Source organism: Bos grunniens, chromosome 24 (genome assembly GCF_055505025.1).
Source record: "Bos grunniens cultivar Pamir isolate PY7600 chromosome 24, Bosgru_T2T1.0, whole genome shotgun sequence".
NCBI classification, from domain to species: Eukaryota; Metazoa; Chordata; class Mammalia; order Artiodactyla; family Bovidae; genus Bos; species Bos grunniens.
The window spans coordinates 33,411,094-33,434,554 of NC_141188.1; positions in this window are offsets into that span (position 1 = coordinate 33,411,094).

The window sequence follows — 23,461 nt, forward strand, 5'->3', positions numbered from 1 at the left end:
AAAAACATAGAAATGTTACTTAAAAACACTAAAATGTCCTTTCTTGGGAAATACTGACTTTCCCACTCATCATTAACAGACTCCCTATCATCAGAGGAAGAAATGGGAAGACGGTCAGCCCCTTTCTCCTCGCTGGCTGCTGGTAGCTTGGGTGTGCCGGCATGTCTAGGAGGGCCACGCTGATGACAACTGCAAGCTGAGTAGCTCCAGCTTCCTTTACGACACGGACTCCTGGAAGGCCCTTCCTGCTGCAGAAAACATTAGGACTAAGGGGTTTTGTGCTCATCTGAGGAAACAAGAACACTGGCCCAGATGTTTCTGAAGTTGCATCAGACACACAAAGCCAGATAAGATTTAGTGAAGATCCACTGGTAGCTTTTATAGCATGCTTTCCATGAAAAGGGGAGCTGAGTAAGTGCCTGATCCTTGCCCATGCAAGTAATGTCAGCCATGCCAGGATAGGACCCTGCAATGGATTCCAAACTCCCTTTGTCCCCAGTGTTCTGTCCCTCCCTTATTTGTCCACCAAACTCCAACTCATCCTTCATTGCCCGGACCAAACCTCACCTGCCTCTGAATTCTCCCCAACTCCCTACGCATTGCTGGTCTTGCCTGTCTCTCATCACTGTTCCTTATATACAGTCCAATGTTGTTTTTGCTGTACTACATTGTCGTTATTATTTGACCTTGAATCTGGCTCTCTTACTGGACTTAAGGGTAGGATTTCTCTCCTGTCTTTGTATTCTTAGTGGCTGCTGTACCACAACCATTTAATAATATTAATAAACTCAAGGGTTAAAATCCATTACAAAGCTCTAATTTGCCACTGTTTTAAGGGTTGGGAGGTGGGAGAAGACGCCACATGCTCCTGACCATGACAGAATGTGCCTGCATGTCCTGGAACCATGTGCACTGTGATCAGGGGGCTGCCTGAGACAATCTGGAGCAGAAACCTCTTTCCTACCATGATGGGGAGATGGGGTGTAGACAGCTAATGCTTTCTGATGGAGGACTGCCTTGGAAATAAGGCATTAGGAGTATGATGGGGTGGATGGATAGTCATGTGACAGTCTAGAAAGCCCATGGCTTTGGGACAAGATGCACCAGTTTGAATTCTAAATCTGTACCTTAGTATGACCCTGGGCACATTATTAAATTTCTCTTGAGTCTGTTTTCTCACCTGATACTGCTATTTACTTTGCAGGGTTGTTAATATTATTGAAGATCATGATAGCAAAATCCCTGGCTCATAGTAGGTACTCACTAAATAATGGCCTTTGTTATGATATAGTCTTGACACCACAGAAATCAGGAGCCATGGACAGGGCTTACAGAGTTGTTCCTCCAGGCGGAAGCCAAGGTAAGAGAGCACAAGAGAGTCTCAACTGAGCCTAAAGAGAGGGGAACCCAGGAAAAAATTCCGGGCCCCTTGAGTTCAAGGGAATGAACTTCATATAGAACATTATTCTCCCCACTTTTCTGGAAATAGAGAAGAAGATGAGGGTCTTCCTACTGATGCTGGCTTACTTATAGACACTCAGGAGACTAAGGCAGGGAGTCCAGGGTTTCTTTGAGGAAGTGACAGTAGCAGGGTGGCCTGAGAGTCCAGGGGTGGTGGTGCTTGGACCAGCACAGTGGCACTGCCCACCAGAGAGCAGCGGAGTCCTGGAGGCCCTGGCCACTGGACAGGGCACAGGGTGAGTCACAGGCGGGAGGCGTGCAGAGCACTCACTGGACCCGCCCCAGGGCTGGAGCGCCACATCAACAAGCGTTGACACAGCTCATTTGGGATCCACATTTCCCATGTCAGAGTGGCCCCATCTCACCACCAGCGGGGAGAAGGTGGGGGCAGATGCTTGAGGAAAGAGCAGGAGGAGGATCTTCCTTAGATAGGCAAGCAGACACACCTTTTGCCTCTCCCCTCTGGGCCTCTCCAGAAAGGCCTCCATCCTTCAGTCTCAGCTTGAGCAGCACCTCCTTGGGGAAAACATCCCTGATATCCTAAGATGGGGCTCGCTGTCCTTACACCATCTTTGATTACCACTGCATCTGACACCTCCACTATAGCAATCTGTTTACCTGACTATCTTTCCTGGAGACATAAATACAGGCAGGTGGGCGCCATTCTGTACCCCTGTTAGCAAGCACAATCAGTTCTGTTCAGTTCAGTCGCTCAGTCGTGTCCAACTCTTTGCAACCCCATGAATTGCAGCACGCCAGGCTTCCCTGTCCATCACCAACTCTAAGAGTTCACTCAGACTCACGTCCATTGAGTCAGTGATGCCATCCAGCCATCTCATCCCCTGTTGTCCCCTTTTCCTCCTGCCCCCAACCTCTCCCAGGATCAGGGTCTTTTCCAGTGAGTCAGCCCTTCACATGAGGTGGCCAAAGTATTGGCATTTCAGCTTCAACATCAGTCCTTCCAATGAACACCCACGACCGATCTCCTTTAGGATGGACTGGTTGGATCTTCTTGCAGTCCAAGGGACTCTCAAGAGTCTTCTCCAACACCACAGTTCAAAAGCATCAATTCTTCGGCGCGCAGCCTTCTTCACACTCCAACTCTCACATCCATACATGACCACAGGAAAAACCATAGCCTTGACTAGATGGACCTTTGTTGCCAAAGTAATGTCTCTGCTTTTGAATATGCTATCTAGGTTGGTTATAACTTTCTTTCCAAGGAGTAAGCGTCTTTTAATTTCGTGGCTGCAACAACCACAATGACTGGTACTTAATACTCACCCAACAAATATTGACTGAATGAGTGAGTGAATGGTGAGAGACTCTGTTAATTGAAACCTACCATTATAGTCAGTATGTATAGTGACTTGGAACATGTGCAAGCACACAGTTTTTATTTCTCTCTACAAGTGTATACACATATATCCATGCAACCACAGGACCAAAAATTTAAGAACAGTTCAATTAAATTAAACTCAGCAAATACTTATTGGGTGCCTACTCACTGCCGAGCACTTTTTTAGGTACCTAAAATACACTGAACAAAACAATATGAACTCTGTTAAAATATGTCATTCTACTGATTTCTTTGAAGACCTGCCACATAGCCAGGACAATTATCTCACAGCTTAAGTTTGTATTTAGAATTAGAATCCTTAAGGTTCTTCTTTGGTTCAGACATTTCTAGTAGAATTCATCATGGAATCTTGAAAAGCAGACCCACTGGGAGATGATCTATCCTTCACTAAAGCAAAGATAGTGACTTTCTGTGGATGACATTGATGGTTCCCAGGAGATGCCTCTCCGAAAACAACTGGATATACCCCCCTGACTTTCAAAGTTCTCCTCTGATATGAGCATAAGCAAATGGATTCCCTTTTTACCTGTGTGTTTAACTTTTATTAAGTGAGGGCTGAGCTCATCTGTCTTTTCTTCCTAATAATGGAAATACGGCTTCTGTGATGATCATCTTGAGTTTATCATTAGGCTTCTAAAGAAATCTATTGACTCTCATAGCTCCCCCTCTCCCAGCTGAGACAGACACACTGCAGCTGGTCCATCTACTGACATCATTAAATTGCTTACAGGGAGTCAGTAACCGTCGTATACCAAGGAAAATTCTATTGTACTCTTGTTGAATGAAGATGTAATCCAATCACTCACGGTATACCTTATGGAACTAGTCAAAGGGAAGACAGGATTAAAGATTATAGATATACAAAATGGTTCTGTAACCATTTTGATCACTACTGGGAAAATGATTAAAAGTACCTGCCCTGTTCTTGGCAAATGTGTAATGTTATCCTTCCGAGTAGACCCAAGTCATTAAGAATCTGTTGTTAGTAAGTGTCCTGACGTGGGGCAAGCCCATGCAATACAGGAGAATCAAAAGATGACTCAGTACCTGCTCTCAAAAAGGGCATCAAACTCCTACTGAGGAAGCCAAACTTACATAGTTGAATAATTAGGAGATGCCAAAAGATCTATGGATCTGACTCTAAGTATTCGGAGACCTACAGGAAGACAAGATCTCTGGGCTGAGACAACTCACAGAAGACTTCACAGAGCAGGTGGGACTTGAAGATGGACCTTGAAAGATGGAGAGGTTTGGATTGGAGTGTCCTTCACAAAGAGGATAAACAAGAACAGGGTCAGAAGAGCTGTCTGATGAGGAGAGCGAGAACATCATCCAGGCTGCCATGGATGGTCCCTGTGCAAGAGGAGTCACAAATAAGTTTAGAAAAGAGCGTTTAAATCAAACTATGGCTGTTACTCAATGGCGGGAAGAAAAGTTTAGATTTCATCTGATATGCTATAAAAAGCTGTTATCAAGTCACAAATGGAGAAGCAATGAGATGAGAGTGGCTATAGTTACACTCAATAAGCAGCAGCCCTCACAATGGACCAGAAAAGAGTGGAGATTTTTTTTTAAAGTCAGTCAGAGGAAAGAGCTGTTGAGAAGTTCAGTTAGAGTCACAGCATTGTGATATGAAAGACGAGTTGGCACATTTAAGAAACTATTAGGGAACAAGGGTCAAAAATACACAGGTAGCGGATTCACTTCATTGTACTGCAGAAACGAACACAACGCCGTAAAGCAACCGTAAGCGTGTGCATGCGCGCTCGGTCCTGTCTGACTCTGCGACTCCATGGACTGCAGCCCACCAAGCTTCTCTGTCCATGGAGTTTTCCAGGCAAGAGTACTCATGTGGACTGCCATTTCCTACTCCAGTGCATCTTCCCAATCCAGGGATCAAACTCCCGTCTCTTGTGTCTCCTGAATTGTCAGGCAGACTCTTTACCACTGTGCTACCTGGGAAAGCAACTGTACCCCAATTAAAAAAGCAAAAAAAAATAGGATTGATTAAGGATGCAATAGGGAAGAATAAAATATAATTTTATAAAGGCAAACAACAAACTCCAAAATACACTACTTACAAGATGACCTTGGTAAAGTTTACCAAAAGACAAAACAAACACAGCAAAAAACCCTTACAAATTAACAATGAAAGTATAAAACATATTAGAAAAATGGACAAAGAATATGAACATAAAAATTTCCCCCCAAAATCTAAAAGGCTAACTAAACATATGAAGTCACATTTAACCACACTAAAGAATGAAAATAAAAATAAAAGGTATTATTTTACCTATTGACTTGGATAAAAGTAATAATAATTTTTATATTGTAATACCTAGAGTTTGTAAGGAATACACTGTTCATGGGAAAACTGATGCACACCTTCTGGAGAGCGATTTGGCAGAATCAGAAAATCTAACAAATAGGCTTATTCATCTTGAGCCCAGGTTTTCTACATCCCACGAGTCACTTCTCATGGATGTATATCAAAGCCTTTCTCAAGGGTGATACATTTGAACATAAGCTAAATGTCCAGTAAGACTAAACTGTTGGATGTAAGAAGTATATTGTATAGACCTTAAAATCATTGAAGAAAAATATTTAATACATGGGAAAATGTGCATAAGATGTTAATTTAAAAGGCAGATTATAAAGAGCTTGCACAATATGTTCCTAATTTTTAAAAATCTGTATGTATAAGTCAAATAAAGTATATAGACTTTGGATTCTAAATCAAACAAGCTAACTGTAAAAAAACATTTTGGATACAGAAAACCAAACGTGGACTAAATTTAAATGAAATTGAGGATTTGCTATTAGTTTTGTTAGGTATAACAATAACATTTTACTTACTTTTTTACGTTTTCAGTGTTAGAAATGCATACTGAAATATCATAGGGTGAAATTATATGAAATCTGGAATTTGCTTCACAATACTCAAAAATAAAGGAATGAAATAAAACAAGAATGACAAAATGGTGATAATTATTAATTTATATTTTGTCTACTTTGCAAATTCCCATAATAATCATATTAATTCAAAAAGAAGGCAGAATCCTGTCACATTTTAAAAATAATGTATATGTGTGCGAAAAAATAAGAATTGTAACCAAAGTAGTTACCATGATTATTGCTGGTTAGATAAAGCTCATTTTCACTTTCTTGCTTTTTTATAAATACATTTTTCAAATTTCTACAATGAACATACAACATTTTTACAATCAAAAACGTACTCTATACGTGGTTTTTAAAGCATCTTTTGTTTTGACTTTAAAGAGGTAAAGGAAATGGCGATGCCAGTAGCTGAAATGGAGATGATGAGAATCAGAGAGGATGTGGGAGGGAAATGTACCAAAACAGAATTTGTAGACACGGCAGTATTGGTAGACATCTGGATAGAACCCTGGGCTCAACTGGAAAGGGGAATTGAGGTGATGAAGGAGTTGGGAAGGCATGGACTCTGAGTTTTGACCTTCAAATCATGTTAATATTATACACAACAGCACTGCAAATTTACCTTGGCATTAATGATCTTGAAAACTGAAACTTTTATCTCTCATTAACTTATTCTATATGATACAGGTACTGTTCAGGATGATGGGAGTGCAGTGGAGAGTCTTGAATAAGTCCTCAAAGACTTACAAACTAGCAGCAGAGAGAGACATTAAGCCGAACACTACACAAATAGTCACCTGTGATAACTTGTGAAAGAGAAGTACAAGGTGCCCTGAGAGCCCGTAACAGAAAGACTCACGCTACTCTTCAGGCATTCTGGGAAATCTTCCTGAGGAAGTTTAGCTCCTGAAAGATAAACAAGAGCTCAGCAAAGAGTGGGATAGCAGCATTCAGACCAGGAGACAAGTTTACCCACAGGCCTTGATGCTAAAACAAACATGATCATTTGAGGGACAAAGAGAAAGCCAGAATGCCAGGAGCAGAAGTTCAGGGATAGAGGGGGATAAGATAAAACTGGAGGTGGAGGGCGTGGAGAACACGTGGATGTTTCTGGCCACGGTAAGGATCATCACTATTTCCTTATTTTATCCTAAGCATACAGGAGGCTATTAAAAGAGGTCAGTAGAGGGTGGTTTCTGTAGTGCACGCACCTGAAGTCTCTCCAAGAGTGTTCAGAGGCCTATGAACACTCAAGGTGGAAGAAGTTGATGCTTTGGACTGGGGTACATGGCTCAGATAGTAAAGAATCTGCCTGCAGTGCAGGAGACCTGAATTCAGTCCCTGGGTCAGGACAATCCCCGGGAGGAGGCCATGGCAACCCACTCCAGTATTCTTGCCTGGGAAATCCCATTGACAGAGGAGCCTCACGGGCTACAGTCCATGGGATCACAAAAGAATCAGACATGACTGAGAAACTAATACACACTGGCAGAACAGGTGGAGAGAAATGGGTAGTTTAAAGAGATTTAAAATCTCCAGGAGAAGGTGAACTAGTAAAGGGGATTGGGAAGCAGCTGGGGCATTAGAAGGAAGATCAGGAAACCAGCATCAAGGAAGGAGTGGTCTAATGGGTTGGATGCTATAGTGGTGTACACTGGATAAGCCATAAGCAGATCCAATGTCAGGCAGACCCCTCACTATGAAATTATCCATGGATATATATTTTGGTGACATTAGGGTATTAGTATTTGCAAAAACATGGCTGCTGTTATGAAGCACTTGAACTTGGATCCCAGCTCTAGCATTTCCTGTTGGTATAACTATCAAGTATTTACTCTCTGGCCATGGTTTCCTCATCTGTAAAATGGGAATAAGAGTCCCTATTCATAAGGCTGTTGGAAGACGTAACGTAATGTCTATCATGTTCCTCGTGTATTGATGGTGCTTAATAAATAGGTATCATTTCCCCCAGCCCTTCCCTTGCTCGCTGTTTAGCCTGCTGGTATCAGCTTCCAAAATAATGTGACCAGGGACTCTTCACTCATTTCTTTTCTAGTGCCCTAGAACAAAGGGAACATAATCAAGAGTGGAAACGTTATTTGATATCTGCTTCAAAAACATACGGTGTTTGATGTGTGACGCTGATGTGTGATGCTCAGTCTATTAGATATGAATATTAGACTGCCGGCTGTATGCTGTTTATATTGATAAAACATGACCCTGACCAGATCCCCAGCTGTGAGAATTAAAACGTGGGCTTTCAGTTGTTGTGGGGCTTTTTTCCCCCTCTACTACAGGATGAGGTTGAATAAGTGTCCAATGTAACAGCCTTCAGTTGAGTTTGTGGAGATTTTAAAATTCAAGGTAATTTTTCAAAGGTTGGATGGCCTCCCACAGTCAGGCTACCTTAAGATGGTCCTTCGATTCTATTTCTTAGCATGGGTTCACCATCCTTCCCTGTACCTGCCCCTCTGAAAGCTCTCCAGCCCCTGCTTCCTGAGGAAGGAAGGAAGGTTAGGCAGGAGAAGAGGGGAGAAGAACTGCAGAGGAGAGAGGGGGCTGGGTTATGGTTCCCAGGAATAATGGTCAGGAGAAGAAAATGAGGGGAGGAAGAGGAGGAATGAAGTGGGAGTACGGGGGAAAGAGGAGAAAGAGAAGAAGAGAAAAAAAGGAGTGAACCTGAGGAGTGAGTCTGTTTTGAGCAATGGACTGCGACTCATCTACTCTCAACCATTTCATTTCATTTTCACAAGGCATCAAAGCAGGTTGTTTGGTGCCAGAGGATAGGTCTCCTTTCTCAGACTCCCGTCCTTTTCCCAGGAAATTCTGGGCATCAAACCTGCCATCCCAGCCCATAGAATAAAATCCAAACTCTGCAGCAGGCCATTCAAGGTTCCATGTGAATGGGGCCCCCATAGGGAGGGGACCACGTACCACGAGCCAAACACAGACTCTTTAGAGAGTGAAGGCGGGTGCCATTTGTGACTATGCTGGGAAGATACATGAAAACTCAGGTTGTCACGTGCTAACTGACATGGGATGGATGATCAGCCTCACCTCCATGTCCATGCTAAGCCGCCCACCTTGCCAAGCTACTGCCTTCCCCAAATCTCCAAGGATCTGTCACATGTGTGGAAAAGCAACCTAATCCCACTCACCCAATGCCAACCTGGAAAACTCATTCTTCAACACCAGTTCAGAAATAACCATGTCTATGACGTCCATCTCAAGTTCTCAAAGACAGTTTGCAGTGCTTAGAATCCAGACTTACTCTACCCTTTGAAACCTGGGGTTCAAATCCCAGCTCCATCACCTGCACACTGTGTGTGTTTGGGCAACTCGCTTGAGCTCTCTGTCTCGGCTCCCCTTTCTGTACTATTGAGACAATGTACCTCCTTCACACAGTGGCTATGAGGACCAGGTGCATTCACAAGGGACCAGGTTGGCTCTGTATGAGGACTTCGGTAAAGGGTGTGATGCACAAGGATTTTGCCAAACCTGTGGGCACAGACATGCACTTGCTCCTCTGCAGGTGGATGTGTGATGGGCCTGGGACCCACCTGTGAGGCGTGTAATGTCTCCTTTGAGGAAAAACAAAAAAATTGTCAGGTGCAATGTTAAACGCTAAAGAGTTCACAGATCATTTTGTCTATAATAACCCTTTGGTTTTTATTATGATGATTCTAACATCATCTTGAGCGATACAACATGTTAAAATTTCTCAGCCTCCTTCCAGGACTCAAACAATTCTCTAAGCTATCCCACATAGGTTTCTTCCTGGCAGGCAAGGGGGATGGTCTCAGAGTGCCTTTAATGAATAAGCAGAACAGGCGTCTATGCATGCGATGCTATTTCAGAGTCCAGTAACATTTATTTTACCTAAGATTCGCCTTATTAAAGTGAGAATACCCCTGAGATAAGTAACTGATCTTTTCTATCTTCAGTTATTTTTACCTAAGTGTGAATACATTTCAAATCCTTTGAGTGAAGGCGTGAGAAAAGACACTGGATATTCCTAAGGGTTGGAAGCAGGAACTATGATGGCCAAGAAGGGCGTGGAAAGGCAGGACTCCAGGTGCTTGGGAGGAATTCTGTCCATATTACACTTTTGCTCAGAGCAAAACACCCTTGCAGGGGGACTAATGTTTAGTGCACAGGCTGGGCTGAGTGCCCAGGGTTAACCCCTTCAGCCTCCCCTCCCCACCTCCTATCCCCAATGTACCCATTCTCCCTGCACATACACACACACACACACACACACACACACACACACACGACTCATTTCAATGCCATCTGCCTGCCTAAATCTAGGTTTATAGTGACTTTTGTTGTTGTTATTCTCTGGCTGTCATTTTTGAGGTTTTTTTCCCCCCATGGATCTTAATTGAATGTTCCAGAGGGGAGACATTTCTAGCATTTCATTTTGAACTTTTGCTTCATATTGTGACCAATTAAAATATGACTAACCACAGAATACACTTTTCTTTTTCTTCAAGCTTCGCCCCCAACAGAGAGAATGGAGCTTGAATGCCATATTATTATTTTCCATGCTGCTTTGACTTAAATAAGAGAGAAGTTGTCTTTTTTTTCTTTTAAAGTTCTTTGAAAACTTTTTGACAACCCCAATTGGGCTTTTTTCCCCCATTCCATGTGTATTGTGGGTGGAGTTTTCTATAGCCTGTTTTCCCTCCAATCTTCACGCCAAACCTCCTTGTGTAACAGAAAGCAGTGATCCCCACTGCATGACTGAAAAGCAAGCTTTGCTGGATGACTTTAAAGATGCTATCAGTATACAGATAGAGAGTATAAATTCATTCAACCCAGCCCAGCCGGCAGCCCTCCACTTGTTTCCTTGTGACCTCCTTCCTCTTCCCCACAAATCTTTGGCAATTCCTCAGGCTCCCAGTCGCCTCTCAGTGAACGGTTCTGACTTTTACTGTGCAAAGAAGATAGAGCATTGTTGAGGGAGCGCCCAAAACTCACCTCTCCACATCTGAAATAGATCCATAACAGCACTGTTTCCTTCCTCGGAACCTCGTCTTCCTTGGGATTACCTCCTCCTATGCAGTTGATTCCTCTCCTCTCCTGCTTCTCTGGCATTCCCCTTCTGTCCAGCACAATTTTATTCTCTCTCATCACCATCTCTCAGACTGAAAATATGTGCACAATTCCTCCCTCATCTTAACAAACCTCCCTGCAATCCCTCGCCCCCCACCTCCCTGTTGCTCTCTATCTTTCTTCCCCACCACCAGATTTCTGGAAAGAAGAGTTCGTCTTCTTCACTGCTGCCTTTGCCATGTCATTCACACACCGACCCACTGAAATTTGGATCTCAGCATATTCCATTCTACTGATGATGTGATGAAGATTCAGACACTCAGACCAAAGTCAGGAAGACCCTTGGATTCAGGCAAGGACTTCGGTAACAGGGACAACGTAGCAAATTAAAATTTAAGAAAATAAAAAAAAGGAGCTTAAAAAATGTATGTGCCTCCTCTTGAAAAAATAAAAAAAATTTAAAAGCATTTTGTATGTTTCTTGAGCCAAAACTGGTCTGAAAACGCCTAGACTCAGAGACGGCAATAAATAATACCCCTCAGTGGAGGACCGGAGTTGGGGGGTGTCCGTATCCACATCTATCCTTGACATTGACCCCACAGGAGATAACAGGAGCAGTGGGCTGAGATCCTGCCTTCCTGTAAGAGCATGGAGTCAACCGGGATAAAACCAGACAAAAGAGAAACAGCAGGATGTCCTGTCGCGTGTTCCCCAGAACCTTGCTTGATTGTTTATGTGTGGAAGAAGAGAGGTCTCTCCCTCTAAGTACGTTCATGCCCATGCATCCCTGTCTTACTCCCCTTCCTGGGTGTTCTCCACTCGGCTCCTCTCTATTAGAAACAGGAAGAGCATTTTCTTCTGTACAACATTACCTGCATCATTTACTACCGACAACTGTCTTCTCTGCTGGATAAAGTCCCCAAAGTGAAGGACAAACCAGGAAGCCGACCTCCTCCCTGGGTCTGGAAAGAGGTATCTTCTTTGTAGTCAAGAAGGTGGAACATTAAGACAGTCTCTCATCTCTCTCTTTCTTTCCAAGCAGCTCATGCCTTTCTCTCTTGCCGCACACACATATCTCCAGGGGGCAATCTCAGCAAAGCTGAATCCCTTCCAGCTGAGGCCACAGGTTCTGTGCTGAACATGCCAACCAGCATCTGGCCATGCCCTTCCCATGTGGACTGGTGTGTGAGCTGAGCCCATCAGCCCATTTCACGTGAACCATGCAACTGACCAATGGCCAGTTTCAGACTTGTCACTATTGACCCAGCCTACCTGAGAACCTGTGACCTGCAGGTAAAGAGCTTTATGTTGCAATAATAATGTCTGAAGTGTCTCAGTCAGTTCAGTCACTCAGTCATGTCTGACTCTGCGACCCCATGGACTGCAGCATGCCAGGCTTCCCTGTTCATCACCAACTCCCAAAGCTTGCTCAAACTCATGTCCGTCAAGTCAGTGATGCCATCCAACCATCTCATCCTCTGTCCTCTGAAGTGTCTAGGGGCTCTCAAAATCCTTACTTTTTAAATGAACATTTGGTCATTAGTCAGTGAGGGAGGAGAGGAAAAGAAAGAAGAAATGAATCCAACACCTGATGTTTTGAAGAGAAAGAGGGAAACAAGGGGAGGAGAAACTTGGTCTAACATGCCTCAGCAGATGAAACCACTGCTTTTTAAAGCCATTGCTTTTTAAAGCAGGGTGCCATCTGAAAGTTGGTTTCCTCCTACCATGGCTCTGCAGGGCTCTTTGAAACAGCTGTTTTGGCCTTATCTCTGCTTCATTGGTCTTCTTCATTTGTTTGCTTAACAACTAGAGGTGTTTCTACCTTCACCACAAAACCATTTTCCGAAAGTTAATTCTCTTATCCCAAAAACTCTCAAGAGTTTAAGTCCACGGCTTCATTAGTTCACTCTACTCAGCTCCAAGGTGGAGAATAAATACTCTTGTGCCCATTTTACAGACAGGGAAGGCAGGGAGGTCAAAGGCTTAATCCAAACTTGGTTTCCCACATATTGAGTAAGAGAGTCTTAGCAATCGGCAAACCCTGTGACCTTTGGAAAGTTATTCCTTTTAAATTTCAGTTTCTTCATCTGAAAATTAGGATTACAGGAAGTTTGTGAGGATAAATGAAATAATATATACTGAGATCTTTGCACAGGACCCAGCTACAGAGGGCTGCTGGATTGCACAACTCCACCAACATGGTGCTGCCAGGCATTTGAAAGACAATGTGCGTGATACCCTGTACGGTTGTTCCATCAGCAGTCACGGCAGCCTTAGTCTGATACATCATCTTTCTCTGTTGTGTTAGTCATTATTATTAGTTTGAAGGTTTTTCTTCCAGCAACAGCAGAGTAGGTGGTTCAGAACAACCCTCTCTCTGATCATAAGAAACGTGTTAAAAGAAACATCAGTTTAATGACATTGACAAGTTACGCAAGCAGTAAGAAAACAAACTGTCAAATTCCACAGAGGAAGGAAGCCCATTCAAGGCTGCCTTTCCTCTCGAATGGTGGTTCTCCAGATGTGAGCACCCAGGAACTGGTTCAAAATGCACATTCTCAGGTTCCACCCCAGATCCACTCAATCAGAAACCTGGGAATGAGACCCAGAAATCTGCTTCAACAAACCATCAAGTTGATTCTGATGTCCCCTAATGTCTGAGAACCAGGGCCCTTCAGGCACCTCTAATTCTGAAAGCACAGCTGGGAGACTGGGAACTGGGCAGAAATTCTAGGAGTCTCCAGCGTCTGGGGACTCAAAGCTTGGAGTTCAAGGCCTGCCTGGTAAGCACCTCATGAAATTAGTTAGCTCACCAAAGGGCCACACCCAAGAAATAAGAGTGCACTGGAACTATACGCATCTTCACAGGGACAAACATTTCTCATCCATTCCTGATTGGATGAAGGGCCTGGGATGGCTAGTGCCCTTAACCCAGCTCTTTGCCAGCAACAATGGCAAATATTCGTGGAAGGAAGAAAATAGCACCCAGTGTCTCAAATTTTCTCTGCCAAACACTCAATCAAAAATAAGTGAGCACTCGCTTCCATCTTGCTCCTTACACCACTCTTTCTGGGAAGGCAGCTGCCAAGCCAGAGGGCTCCCAAGCAGCTCTCTGCAGAGTCCACATGCTGAGAAACTGAGGCCATGGCCTTTTACCAACAGCCAGGTGAGTGCACCAACCTGGGAAGGGATCCCACAGTTCCAGCCAAGCCTTGAGATGACCACAGCTCTAGTTAATACCGTGCGTATTGCTGTTGTTCTTTAGTCGCTCAGTCGCGTCTGACTCTCGCCACCCTATGGACTGTAGCCCACCAGGCTCCTGTGTCAATGGGATTATACTGGCAAGAATACTGGAATGGGTTGCCATTTCCTTTCCAGGGGGTCTTCTCAACCCAGGGATTGAACCCACATCTCCTGCATTGGCAGGTGGGTTTTTTTTTGTTTTTTTTTTTTAACCACTAAACCACCACGGAAGCCCTCATGGGAGCACCCTAAATAGAACCATTCAGATAAGCTGGCCCTGAATGTCTGCCTTATAGAAACTGTGTGATAATATGTTGATTGCTTCTATTTAACAACTAAGTACTCAATAAAAAATAACTGGACATACAAGAAGACAAGACTCGACAAACGAGGATTTTTCTAAATGGGTGATATAAACAAAAAAAGGCAATAGGGTATTTAGGGAGAATTTTAAAATATCTGTGTTTCATTTTTCAAAAAAGTATTACTCGTTCACTGTAAGTTCATGACAATCCACCCCAAATGGGTCACAAATACTGTCCACACGAGGGTGCCAGTCAACTCAACACCTTACTTTCTGTTGCTACGCAGGTCTCCTCCACTCTCCTCCCCAACCCGTAGCTCCCCTTCACTTTCAGCCTATGATCTCATCCCCTTCACACAGGAGATGGAGGCCATCCAACAAGAATGCATTGCCTTCTGATCTACAAACCTACCTCTATGCTTCCTTCTTTCCTTTAAAGATGGAAGAGCTATTCATCCTCCCACCTGAAGTCAATTCTTAGGCTCCACTTTGCCTCTGACCCTCTCCCATCTCTTTAGGAACCTCACACTTAAAAATAATTCTTTTTCTTTGATATATTCAGACTCTTCCTCTCAAGCAAACCCTTCCCATTGGACTCGTTAAATCATCTTAAATCACATTTTAAAAATACTCTTCAGCTTTAGTTCTCCCTCTCTTTTCATCCCTTCACACTAAATTCTGGAAGAATTTTTCTTAAAGTTACTGTGTCCTCTCCTAAACACTTTTCACTCAGTACTCACACTCCAGCAAGGTTTCTGCCCCATCACTCCAGCGATAACACTCTGGTTAAAGTCTCAGAGACTAAAGTTAGTGGATGAACACTTTTCAGCTCTCTTCTTCCTGTCTTGGCAATGTTTCACAGAGTTGAGCACAACTCTCTTCTATCTATAAGCCTTTCCTCCCAGCTTGCACAATATTTCTTGGTTTTCTTCCTATCTCTGTAACTTCTCATAGTTATTCTCCTTGCTAGACTCATACCCTTCTCAGTTCAGTTCAGTTCAGTCACTCAGTCATGTCTGACTCTTTGCAACCCCATGAATTGCAGCATGCCAGGCCTCCCTGTCCATCACCAACTTCCAGAGTTCACTCAAACTCATGTCCATTGAGTCAGTGATGCCATCCAGCCCTCTCATCCTTTGTCATCCCCTTCTCCTCCTGCCCCCAATCCCTCCCAGCATCAGAGTCTTTTCCAATGAGTCAACTCTTCGCATGAGGTGGCCAAAGTACTGGATTTTCAGCTTCAGCATCATTCCTTGCAAAGAACACCCAGGACTGATCCCCTTTAGAATGGACTGGTTGGATCTCCTTGCAGTCCAAGGAACTCTCAAGAGTCTTCTCCAACACCACATTTCAAAAGCATCAATTCTTCAGTGCTCGGCTTTCTTCACAGTCCAACTCTCACATCCATACATGACTACTGGAAAAACCATAGCCTTGACTAGACGAACTTTTGTTGGCAAAGTAATGTCTCTGCTTTTGAATATGCCATGTAGGTTGGTCATAACTTTCCTTCCAAGGAGTAAGCGTCTTTTAATTTCATGGCTGCAATCACCATCTACAGTGATTTTGGAGCCCCAAAATATAAAGTCTAACACTGTTTCCACTGTTTCCACTGTTTCCCCATCTATTTCCCATGAAGTAATGGGACCAGATGCCATGATCTTAGTTTTCTACTTGACCATTAAATGTGAATATTCTGAAGGTCTTGGTCTTTGACTGTATTTTATATAACTTTCCCCAGATAAGCTTATCCAGACTCACAGCTTCAATTACCATGTATACATAATTTATATGCTAATTTATATAATCTAAGGTGGTGCTAGTGGTAAAGAACCCACCCGCCAATGCAGGAGATGTAGGAGACACTAGGTTCAGACCCTGGATTTGGAAGATCCCCTGGAGGAAGAAATGGCAGTCCACTGCAGTATTCTTGCCTGGAGAATCCCATGGACAGAGGAGCCTGGCAGGCTACAGTCCACAGGGTCGCAAGCAGTCAGACACGGCTGAGCACAAGCACCGCATACTCTAGCCAGAGAGAAGCTGGGTGGAGTATGCCCAGAACCTCCTCCCAAAGTTTCTTATCAGGTAACTCACTCTCTGCATAGAAAGGAAAGAGTAAGGATGGAAAGACAGGCAGGAATATTGCTCTGAGAAAAGATCTCTCAAGGAATCACAAAAACAAGGGGTTGGAGCTTTCATTAACAAATAGTGAAATAAAATTAATATGTAAATATTAGTGGGACCTTCTTTGGGGCTAAAAGTTTAGTTATTTAAAAATGTGAGCCAATGTTACTTTTTTCCTGGCCAGTGGGGTTAATGTACTCTTTCTACAATTTCCTTTGTTTTTCTTGTTCAACTGTTCTCTTATTTAATTAATTGTTATGACTATAATTAACACGTCATCCTTTGTCATTGAGGGGGTTTATTTGTCTGGTAAGTGGAGAATACTTAGATGCATATGCATATGATGTTAATTTCCTGAAAGTTCCTTTTTCATAGGACAACATCTGTTCCTGTACTGGTTCAAAGCATTTGGTTCTGTGTACAATGTTCATGCATTGCTTCAGGCTCTCAAAATATGAATATGGTTGCACAAGTTAGAAATGCTTTCAGATGCAAGTAATAGAATAACTGACTAACAGTGGCTTAACTAGTCAAGACAGAAGGACTGATGCTAAAGCTGAAGCACCAATACTTTGGCCACCTGACGTGAACAATTGGAAAAGACCTTTACGTTGGGAAAGATTGAAGGCAAAAGGAGGAGGGGATAGCAGAGGATGAGATGGTTGGATGGTTGGATGTTTGGCATCACTGATTTAATGGATATGAACTTGGGCAAACTCCCAGAGATAGTGAGGAACAGGGAGGCCTGGCATGCTGTAGCCCATGGGGATGCAAAGAGTCGGACATGACTCAGTGACTGAGAAACAACAACAACAGGAAGTTGAGATGTAGCTGCATGTTGATGTACTGATCCAACAAAGACAACAATCACCCAACTTCTCCCTGTCCTTCTGTTTACCATATTTAATGTGTTGACTTTTCATTCTCGGGCTTATTGCCTTATGGTTGCAAAATGGTCAGAACATCATCCTATGATGTTCAAGGCAGGGAGAAGTTAAAGGTTCATCAATGCACTTTCTCTTCAAACATTGTGCCTTTTAATTAGGAAATAAATCCCTTCCCAAAGGGGTCTGGTATAGTTTCCATTACAGTGTCACATGGTCACTCTTGGCTATAATAGAAGCTGAGAAATGGGAGTATGAGTGTTCTGATTATCTTAGGCTTGAGATTAAAGGGCTATGGCTGGGCATGTTACTATACTGAATAAAATAAGAATCTCATGGATAAAAAAGAAGGGAGACATTAGATGGGCAACTAACAATGTCTACCACAGTATGTCTGACTCAAATCCATCCATGGGATTGTTCATCATGCTAACAAGCATCATGAATTCTGCTGGGGGGAATAAAGAGGGGAAATGGTCGAGTCACATCTTGGAGCCATAAGTAAATAACAAGCTCATTGAGCATTTGCTCAGACCTCACTGGTTGTGAAACTGTGTCAGGGTAATAAGGACTGAGGAGTATTTGGGAGAAGGGAGGAGAGACTGCTGAGGATGGAGAGCCTGATGGAAGAATCTACATGGTTGAAGGGGGCCTCCCATGACAGGTCAAGTAGAAGAGCCAGCAAGGCAGAGTAGAGAAGAGCCGAGAAGCAGAGAAAGAATTGTGTAATGAGCTGCTTAGCTGGGGGAATAAATCTTCACTGGGGAATACAGGGGGAAAGAGGGACATCTGAGGCCTGAGGATGAAGCACCAGAATGCCTGGCTGCATACCCTGGAATTTATTCGTTAGGTAGAGAGAAGCCCCACACAGACTCATGAGCAGAGCAACAAAATGATTAAAGCAGTGTTTTAGAAGATGAATTTGGTGGGAGAGAACTGAACAGATTAGAGGGAGGGAGACATGTAGGGAAGCTATCACAATGCCCAGGAAGTATTGGCAGCCTCAATGAGAGCAATATTGTTGGCTATAAAAAAATGGAGCAGAAAAAGTAGGTATAGGTGACATTTTAACTTCATTTCAGGATATCCCTTCATAGAAAACAACAGAGGCAATGATGAAAAACACAGGCCCTCGTAAGTGGCAGTAGTCAAACGTTTAGTTGCCATGCTCCCCACTTCAGGTGCTCACCCGAAAGAAAAAGTTAATTTTAAGTAATGCAGGGAACCATCAAGGGGTTTTACTGATAGTAATATTTTAATTCTCAAATCATTGCTCTTCTAGTTAGTTACTCATGGCCTGGTTTCACAGAAATGGGCTGCAGGCATTCCCGGAAATGAAAAGTTATTATAGGAAGAGCCAAGACTCCTCCAACTTCACCACTGTAACGGCAGCTGTGTCCCCCATCCACGAGGAGGCATTTCGCCTTGAGGGGTGGTGGTAGGAGCAGGCAAAGGCCTTACCCAGGTGAGCTATGTGGATCTGATGGGAAAGTAAAGCTTGCACAGAGGTTGAGAGCCTCACACCTCTCCCTGCTTTTGGTGACACCCCACAAAAAGCCTGAGAAAGCATAGCCCTTCCAGCTGAAGATCCTAAGAGTGGTTAATGCCTAAAGATGCACAGCGGCATCACCACTTTCATAAAGCCCATTGCCTGCAAGGTGCTAAGAGGTGGTTGTTCTGCTACTTGCAGCCAAATGCATTCCTGACACAAGAGCCTTTGTTCTCCTTCTCCCACTGAACTCACTGCACAGCTCAACGGGACCTGTAGCAGAGAGCGCTCCCAGAGATATGCTGATTAAATGCATAAATAAGTTAGTGACAGGCACTTTCATTATTCCTATCCCAGGGTAGTAAGTAACCTTATGGGTTCTGGAGCCAGACTGCTGCCACTTAACTGCTCAGTGACCTGAGGCTTCTTTGTGCCGGGGTCTTCTCATCTGTAAAATAATGACAGTTCATACTCCATATATGTGTTTTAAGGATTCAATGAGATCCTGACCGTAAAGCGCTTAGCTCAATGCCTGCTACATGGTTAACACTCAATAAATGCTAAGCGCTGTATTTTTTTACAGATGAGGAAACAGTAATGTAGAAAGGCTAGAGAAAAGGCTCAAGGTCACACAGATAAATGCTGTGCATGCTTATTTTCACGGACACATCTTTTCTAAGCAGTGGGTCAACAAGTCAGCAAATATTTGTTAAGTGACCAAGAGGTTGAGTTCTGAACTAAACATTCAGAATGTATGCTCAAGGGTGGGTATAGTTCTTGTTCTAGTGGAATTTACTATCTGGCAAGGATGTTTCCTTTTTTATAGTCAGTCCAGCTGCACACAAGGCTTGGCTTACAGGTAACAGAGACAGAAGCCTCTGTGGTTCTGTTTGAAGGGTCCTAGAAAGGCACTCAAACAGCACACATCAATTGGCAGCAGGATAAACTCAACACAACAGCTTTGTATTGGCCTGAGTTTTGTCTTCCGAGAGAATGGATTCGCCAAATCTACCCATCTTTCTCTCTCCTCCTTTGTAATTCCTTGGCAAATAAAACAGTTCTCCCTTAGGCATTTAACTGACGGCTGAAATATCTCCTGCCAGTGCTAGACCCCTGAGCATAGCATTGCTTCCTATCACCTAGAATCTTTAAAACTGCAGAAATCCTTGGGAAAGAAAATGGCTCATGTCAATGACATGTATTTTTAATAAATAAATATATGTTTACTTATTTATTTTGACATGAAAGAAACACACACATAAGCATGAATTTCCTTGAACAGAGGAATGAGGTCTCCCTCTTGGGAAGCTAAGATTGTTTGGTCCTCAGAACAATAGCAGCTCCAAGAGCAAAAGGAAGAAGCAGGAGGGAGGAGGGAAGCCACGGTACCCAGTGGGTCCAGCCTGCACTCTCCTCTCTTACCAAGGACTTTTTGAGCTTCTGCTTCTCTCTACAAGCCCTGGCCTTGCCCTACAACTGCCACCATGCTCTGTGCCCTGGGGCCACACAGCCAGGGGCAGGGTAGGATACAGTCTTCCCAGGAGTCTTCTTCCTTGCAAACCTGAACACAAGCACAAGGCCCCCTTCTGCTGAAAAACTCGTCTACAAATCACTTGGTAAAGACATTCAGGGGGATCAGAACATTCACCATATGGGAAGATTGTACAGTCTCAGAACTTGGTAAGATTTTTACAGATCCCAGCCTTTTCCTGATTGTGTTTCTGGAGAATGAGCTCATCGAGTAAACCTTCTTCTGATCCTACTTTGAGGGAGGTCAATGTGTCTCCCCGCTTTCCGTGTGAAGAGGCCAGGAGTGAGGGCAAAGGCAGTCCTGCCTCGTACATGCATGCTCAGTCACTAAGTCACGTCCAATTCTTTGCAACCCCCTAGACTGTAATTGGCTAGGCTCCTCTGTCCATGGGATTTTGCAGGCAAGAATACTGGAGTGGGTTGCCATTTCCTCCTCCAGGGGATCTTCCTGACCCAGGGATCGAACCCGTGTCTCCTGCATTAGAAGGTGGGTTTTTTACCGCTAGGCTACCTGGGAAGCTGCTATGCCTTGTGCTCACAGACAAAACTTGCCTTCTGAGCATCCGCAGAGTGAGGACACCTGAACACGAGGCCAGTGTTCATCCTGAAGCATGTATCCCCTCGGACACTTTCTTTCTTCCTGTCTACAGGAAGGGCCAAGTCCTGGCAAGCTGGCTCCAGGAGCCCCGAACAGAGTCCTGACAACTTCATTCACATGCAGTTTTCCATGACTTTAAAATCTTTTAAAATACTATCATAAAATCATAACAATGATTTTTAAAATATTTCCCCTCCCCTAAGATTTTGCTTTTCTGAGCACAATTATTTAACATATTTTAAAAAAATTCTCTACCAGTGGACATTCTCTACACGTGTGCTGACTTGAGGGGAAGGTCCATGCAGGCCAAGGGATGGGTATGATCGGCGATCAATTCTATGCCAAAACCAGTGCTCATGGTTGCCTCCAAGTAGCATAACATGCCTGCCTGCCAGGCACCGTCTACATGGATTTTACCAAAGGGCAACTCACCAAACAGCCTGACTGGAGAAAAAGAGGCACAGTGGAGACATAGGAGAAGCACCTGCTCCCACCTTTGGGAAAGCCATCACCTGGTTGGCCGCAGAAATGAGATACATGCCAGCCCTTCCTGTCAACGGCTATGCCGTGGTTGGAAACACGAGCTTCCACTGAGCCTGCCTCCAGGTTGCCAAAAGCCTGCACCTGACAAGCGACCAGGGGAGAGTCCTTCCAACAGCCAGCCTGAGCAGAAAGGAGGGACTGCATCTAAGAGCAAGCCTGGCCCAACTAGTCCTTTGAGAACAAGGGCCGGGCAAACGAAAGACAGAAAGAGAAACCGAGTTTTGGCCCCATAGGCTCTTCTGTTGGGTCTAAAGTTCTCCCACCATTGTGATTCTGCAATACCTCTGCCAGTATTGGCTCTGTAGGAAAAAATTACGTTTGAGAAAAATGGGCACAATAAAATCAGAATGTGTGCCTTTAAGGAAGAGTCCCCCCAGAAAAGGGTTGCTAAAGTTTCAAATATATAGCCCATAAAACACACAGGATATTTGTACCACGGCTAAGGTTCAACATTGATCATCACTAAATGATCATCACTAACAAATTAACATGTGACATTAGCCAAGAGGGCTATTGGATGTTAAAAGAAACTCAAAAATCCCAGGAAGCAGCCACTTGATGAGCAAACAGTTTAATTTAGACTGTCACTCACAGGAAATAGACAATAGTGCTATTAAAATTGTAACAATGTAGCAATTTGCGACATATTCACATTTCACATTAGATGCCCCCCTCCCTCCAGCTAATGTTGACTATTACCAGTAAAATACACAATAGCAACCATTAATTGAGCATTTTCAGTGTGCCATGAGCTTTAAAAAGCAATCTATGACTGAACATTTAAACAGAACTTCCTATGTGCCAGACATTGTTCTCAGCACTTTTTATCTATTAACTTAGTACTCACCAAACCCCCATAAGCTAATCACTATTATTATCACATTTTCAGATGAGGAAACTGAGGCACAGTGAGTTTAAAATTCTCCAGGATCACATATCTAATTAAAAGACAGGGCAGAAGTTCAAAGCCTTTACAAGTCTGTTCCACAGTTCATGCTCTCAAGTCTTATCTTATAATTGCATCTTCAAAATATCTCCAAGAAATATATGCTGTAATTCTCTCTTTTTATAAGTAAGGAAATTGAGGTTTAGAATGCTTAAGTGATTTCTTTAATCACCTAGCCAGGAGGTGGCAGAGCCTGGACCCAGACACAAGACTTTCTATCCCCAAAGCCTAGAGGCCAGAAGTTTATGTTATTTCTTGTATACATTGTGATTCGTTGGCTCCTAATAATCATTTTTTCCTAAATGAATATTGGGTCATATATCTAAATGGCTACTAGGTTCTAGACACTGTGCAGGCAGATTAAATGACCTTGCCCTTCCAAGAGCTTGCACTCTAGCTATAGAAGTGCTGATGCTGAAGCTGTCATTCAAGTATATAGAGAGGTTGAACAAATGACGTCTTCCCCATGCTAAAACAAAGTCTTTGTCACCTGCAAAGACTCCTTATGGCTGGCGGCTGAATCTTCAAGTGCAGAAAAGAATACTGACGATATCCCTTACTCAGTCAAAAGTATCTCTCATAACAAATGGACACTGTTGTTGATGCTGATTACCAAACCCCCCAAGCCATCTCATGTCGCTTGAAGCTACTGCCAACATCTCTTTGTGGTGTCTCACCCTGTTCTGCATCTCCCCACTCTGGCCTTTATGGTTATGACTACTACGACCTATCGCGTTGCACTGAGTAAGGCACCACTTCTAGAAGTGACTGTGCTCGAGACCTCAACAGTAGTACCAAGGGACATTAACAAATCATCTGAGGACACGAACAGTGTCCTAAGAATTACTTCTCGACTCTGCCACTTACTGGCCATGGGATCTCTGGTTACTCAATTTTGGTGTGCCTCGGTGTCCTCTTGTATTATGTGAATAGAAACAGTATCTTTCACTAGAGTTCCTGTAATAAGCTAATATAGGTAAAGCACTTAAAACAACCCTGGAGGGCTGACACCCACAGATGTTG